We start from the raw sequence: 6,042 nt of genomic DNA, 5'->3' as shown, positions 1-6,042 counted from the left end.
AAAAATTTACTAAAATTGGAGCTTAATAATATGCTGTTGTTAGTACATATTACCCAAGTAACTATATTGGCAAACCATGGAGCTGTTTCTGCCATGAGAAAAACTTATTCACCTATTTCTCAGACATCTTTGTCATTGCTATTTTTGACTGTGTAGGAAGTTTGGAAAATTTCACACTTAGGGCTTCTACTGGTTCAGTCAACTCTAGTCATAGAAAAATAATCCAAATCTCTGCCTGTACTTCATTTAGAAAGTTTCTATTGGATTTAGAGAATTTCTAATAATTGTCACACATAAAATTTTTAAATTTACTGACTTTGGTCCTTTAACTTTCACAAATGTTCCATGTGGTTCCAAATTAGAAGTACCAAGGACAGTAATAATTCCATCTAGACCATAAGGCCTTGCACTAAGGAGCATTTTGTGGATTCTAAACTTACGTGAGTGCCCTCCTCGAGTTCTCACAAGATTACATGAGAGGAAAAGAAGAAAGGAAGAGGTGGTTTTCCTAGAGTTTTTTTTTTTTTTCCTTCTACAGCCAACATTAAGAAAACTAACATTTTGGTCTACAAAGGAAATGGGAAACAAGATTTTTTAAAAAAGAACGAATTTACTAACACAGCTATTTGCTATGGGATAGAATTCCAGAGAAGTAAGTCCATCTTGGGAACTTGGTTAAAAATATTTTATTACTAGAGTAGAAAATTTTCCCATTGTAAAACAGTTCAGCCTCCTTGATGCCTTATGATTTTGGTGCAAAGAAGGTTCCTAGTGGAGACTCCAAGAGATTGTTCACACTGTGACTTCCTAGAAAGAGGAGACCCAGGAAGGGACCAAAAAGAAAGGGAAAATGAAAAAAAATCGTTTCTTTTCCAAAAAAAATCTATTAAATTAAAATAAATACATTGTTAGTTAATATTACAAAAAGAATTTCTTCAAGTCTTCTGGGAAACTTATGGATATATTTTATCTCAACCATACTTCCTAAAATTAAAAATAAAGCCCCAGCATCCTGACCTCATTTGCCAAAGTGTTGATACAAAAGAACACACATTAGTCCTTAGACTGCTCCTTGTCCAAGGCTAATTGGTTATTTAACTTTGATGAAAAGCAGAGACGTAAGGGGAAGTGAGAACTATCAGTTAGGCTCCTAGCTATTTACCTTTATGGATAGATAATGTTTTTTATCTTGTCATTCAGAGGTATGTTTTTGAGCAGCTCGGAAATAATTTGTCTCAAGTTGGGAAATGTTTGTTAAAAAAAAGAAACTAGACCATCAGAAAAAAATAACAGACTTATTATTTAAGGGATGGATGAAATTCCAGCTTTGGGGAATAGCGTATCTGATTTTATTTTACAGTATGGATGGATACACTCCTTTCAGGTTTACATGAGAATTTATTTTTGTAGTAAGCTATGTATAATCCAAAAAGTAAAATAACATTTGTATGTATCATTGTTAGTATCCTCATCTCCAGGTATGAATGCACTCCCAATACACATAGCCATAGGCGAGTCCCAGTCTTACTTCAAATGTTTAGGTAATGAGGCAAATCTATCTGTAATTTATATCTCTTCTGATATAAATAAGTGGGCAACTGTACTATATTTTCTGAAGAATATCCCAGACAGACTGGAATGACTCTCATCAAAAATTAAAGGCATCTGAGCTACACTCAAAACAGCACTTTAGAACTCTCCATCTATGTTATTCTGAATCCATAAGGTGTTCACAAACTGCTGTGTCTTCAATTTTTAAGCGATTGTTTTTGTCTTCTTGTTTAGTGTACTTTAAGAAAACCATCCCTCTAGGTAGGAGATATTTTAAAATATCAAATGTTCGAATACCGTCCTCCTGTTTTCCTCTTTGCTAACCCGAGTTCCTTCGTTGTCAATGCTCTATATCTTAACCAGAAAACCATTCGGCTCATTCTGTTTTTAGCTGTGAGGAAACTCAGATAAGGTTAAATTTTATCACCAATTTAGGTACAAATCTGACTCTCTTCAATGTTCCATTTTTATCCTAAAATTAGGACAGCATCTCTGTTCAGGTAATCCTAAATCTAAGTGATGAATTTTGCCTCTAATTCACATGTTCTCCATATGAACTACCCTTGTGACAAGGAATAGCATAGAATCAAAAATCCAAAAGATGGACCTATATCATACATATCAAGATCAAACTCATATACAAAACATTAATCCTATGTGTTCTCCATGTGTCAGAATTTTACAGTGGTGCCTTTCAGTATTCAAATACATTATAGTATTATATCCCATATAAAGACAGATTTCAAAATGTAGATAGAAAACACAAGTCGGCCGCCTAAAAAAGTTAGATTCTGATTCTCTAACACTGAAAACTCTATTTAATTTCCATTGTATTAATATTGTATGTATTTTACCACAACAAAACAGACAAGTCATCATTTTAAGGGCACTATAATGAAGTAGCGAAAATCCCCTGCTTTAAAGCCAGATTGTGTCATCCACTAGTAAGTACCTTTACGTTACTTAACATCTTTGTCCTTGAATTCCCTCATCTGCCAACTGAGATAATAACAGCACCATTTTTATAGATCACTACGAGAATTAAATGGATTAAAAGAGGTAAACCACTTACAACAGCTGTTGGTGCAATGTAAATTTTCAAAAACATCATTAATATCATAGTTGTTATTTTACAACTCCCTTTCCCTAGTGGCTTCTCACTAACTTTCGGAGTTAGAAGGCTTGAAGGAAGCCTTCCTTCCATCCTTCCTTCCTTCCCTCTGTCCCCACCTTTGCCCCCTCCTTCCTCTTCCACTTTTTCCCCCTTTCCCTGCCTCCCTCTCTCTTTTTCTTCCCTCTTTGGGATTTGTTGAGGGGAGAGGATTTATATGCAAGAAGTTTGGATAATTTAGTGCCTCTTTTATTAATTTGAGGTTTTCTGGTCACTAAAGACTGCAAACAAATATAAAAATAAACACAAACTATAGTGTATATTTCCATAAGATCTAGATACTAAGCAAATCTCCAAGTAAAACTGTCACTTAAAACCTAAATGTTAACAACAGGTATCATAAAAAATATTGATAAGATAACTCCAGCCCATTTTCCATATCTGCACCAGTACAGCCAGCATGTTATCCTCTGGGCGTCCTCTCACTTGATTATTTTTAACAAGAAAGTCAATAAACAGATAGCCCAAATGACTATGTGGCTAAGTGGTTTACCAATAAAACATGGTTTACTCAGACAGTCTGCCACTTACTCTTCATTGGGAAAGGCACACTCAGCATACATATAATTATCTTGAATTTCAGTTCAAATGTTCCATAACTCTTGGCATAGAATTTTTTTAAAAAAGGATTTTAAATAGGTAACTGGGTTTTCAAATCAGAGTTTACATCATACATTAATTACTAATAAGAGATTACAGAATTGGGTGCAGTGTCAATCGTGTTGCCAGCTGTAGAAAGACCACATACATGGAAAAATGATAAAGGTTAGTTGCTGGATTTTTTCAAATACAACACACCATCAATTGTAAGATACTAAGAAAAAAAGCAATTGTTGCCAATTATAACTGTAGGATGCCATCAAATGTAAAACACAACCCTACTTCTAGTTCGATTCCATAATATAAAAAAGAAAATCTGTATATTAGAATCAATAAAGTATAATATCATAATTAGCTATTAAAAATATTTACTGAGGACCTTTTATTGTCTATAATATTTTTAGTTCAATGTTAGGAACTGTTAGGTATATAAAAATATGACACACACAGTCCCTGACCTTGGGGGATTTAAAATCCAATTAGAAAAAGAAAACAAGTATGTTTAAACAATAACAATAAGAGTTAACTGATAGGAAAGTTATCTAGAATGTATCGGAAAAGCATATAAGTACAGCTGAAGTTTAATATCTAAGAAATAATCCTCCCCCCTCCTTAAAAAGTAAACAATTTAATTTCTGAGGTTAATAAGAAAAGGCAATTGTGGTCTATTTACTTTCAAATGCCACAGGTTTTTATATTATTTTGTTTTTCTTTATTACTTAAAACTAAGGTTAAATATTAGCAATCCCCTTCAAGTATTGCTGAGAACTTACTAATTATAAATACTAACTCCTGCATCTAACTCTTAACACAGTAAATACTGAACAGGAATAAAGGTGAGAAATCGCATGACTTTAGTTAAGAACATTTCAAGTATATATTGCTTCAGTGTCCATGATCAATCCTCACTTTTCCTGTATTCTCTCACAAACCAATTAGGAAAGAGATCAATAAAAGCACCTTGCCCAGGTAGGAAGCAGCTTAACACTCAACATTGACCTGGATTATAATCACAGACTTAAACCTATTTGTCAAGAATGATAAAAAATACAAACTTTGTCATCAAAATTTTATTGGGAAATACAACTGAGGGGGCATAAACTTCTTTGTAGTCAGTAAAAATTACTTCTGTCCAAACTATATTTTTCTGACCAACTGCTAAGAAAACACTAAAGTTAAAACTTAAAATACCTATGTCATTGCTTGGAAAAAAAGTTTCATATCCCCAAAACAGATCAGAAGCCATCAAATATCATTTTTTAACAGATTTAAATAAAAACCTACATCCTTTTGGGAGGAGAGTTCAGAGTTCTATATTGTTGACATAGATTTACTTTGTTTTATCTTTCAAATAATCCATTATTATTTTAAGTTAAGAAGTTACATGTGGCAATAATTTAAATTATCTTTTCAAGTACCAAAATGAGTAAAAGAAAGCATGTTAAACTAAGGCAATGACAACACCGAACATCATACAATTCAGGGGACATTTTCCCTAATATTTGTATCTGTGTATGAGACACTGTACCAACTATGGGAGATTCAAAAACTAATAAGAATCTGTCCACATAAAATGTAACCTAACTGAAAAGGCAAGAGATTGACTTAAGTACTTGGAAAATATAATCACCACCATAATAAAGTAACAAGCAAAATGTGACAATACACATCACTTTTGTTGTTGATACCATGGCAAGTTGGTTTATTTATTTATTTATTGATTGAGACAGAGTCTCACTTTGTCTTCCTGGGGACAGTACTGTGGTGTCATAGCTCACAGCAACCTCAAACTCTTGGGCTCAAGCGATTCTCTTGCCTCAGCCTCCAGGTATGAAATAATAGGCAAGATTTTAACAATTAGAATTGACACACACACACAGCATTCTAGCCCGAGGGAAATGCTTGGAGAAAGATAGAAAGTCACAGAATGTGTAGGGAACTGTGGGAGGAACTGACAGTTTGTGCTTTATCAGGAGGTGTACGCTCTGGGGCATCAGAGAGAAGATGACAGATGGTGGTACTGGTAAGAGCCTTCTAATCCATGCGAAAGGTCTGGTCTTCAAAAGGGAGTTTTAGGCTTAGCTAAATTATGAGAAATCAGGGTTGCACCTTCAGAAGATTAACTGGACAACAAAAATGTAGGATGGACCAGATGAAAAATAGTTTGGAAGCAAGCAGGTCATTTGGAAAGCTACTGCAGTCATCTTAGCAAGAAGTACGGGAATGAAAAGGTTCAGACATAAAAAACTTTCTGAGGGAGAAAAATGATGGGATTGAATGTCAACCAGCTATGTGGGATGAATGTGATGCTGGCAGCCTGGGTAACCCAGAGGACAGGCAGAGAGAGCAGATAATCAGTAATGCAGTGGCTGTAAAACCCTTGGCACTGAACTGTGTGTTATCAAAGGGGAAGAAAAGGCATGGTAAATTTTGGAGTACACAAGATTTATAGGATTTTGTTGTCTGAGCAGGAGATTGGGAGAGAAAACCACTCCAAATGCCTTCCAGCTTTTTTTACTTGGCTTCCCATAGAATAGTTGCTTCTCAACTGTCTTAGATTTCCTACCACTGGCCTACCCATCCATCGAACAAACAGTAAGAGCTTACTGTGTGCCAGGGACAGATGAGGCAAATCAGAGAACAAAACAGAACAAATTCTCTTTCAAGGAACTTGCATTTTAGTGGGAAGAAACAAATGATTAGCAATGCACATAATTAAA

This window comes from Nycticebus coucang, chromosome Y (assembly GCF_027406575.1).
Source record: "Nycticebus coucang isolate mNycCou1 chromosome Y, mNycCou1.pri, whole genome shotgun sequence".
Lineage (NCBI taxonomy): Eukaryota > Metazoa > Chordata > Mammalia > Primates > Lorisidae > Nycticebus > Nycticebus coucang.
Note: the sequence above shows the minus strand (reverse complement) of the source record.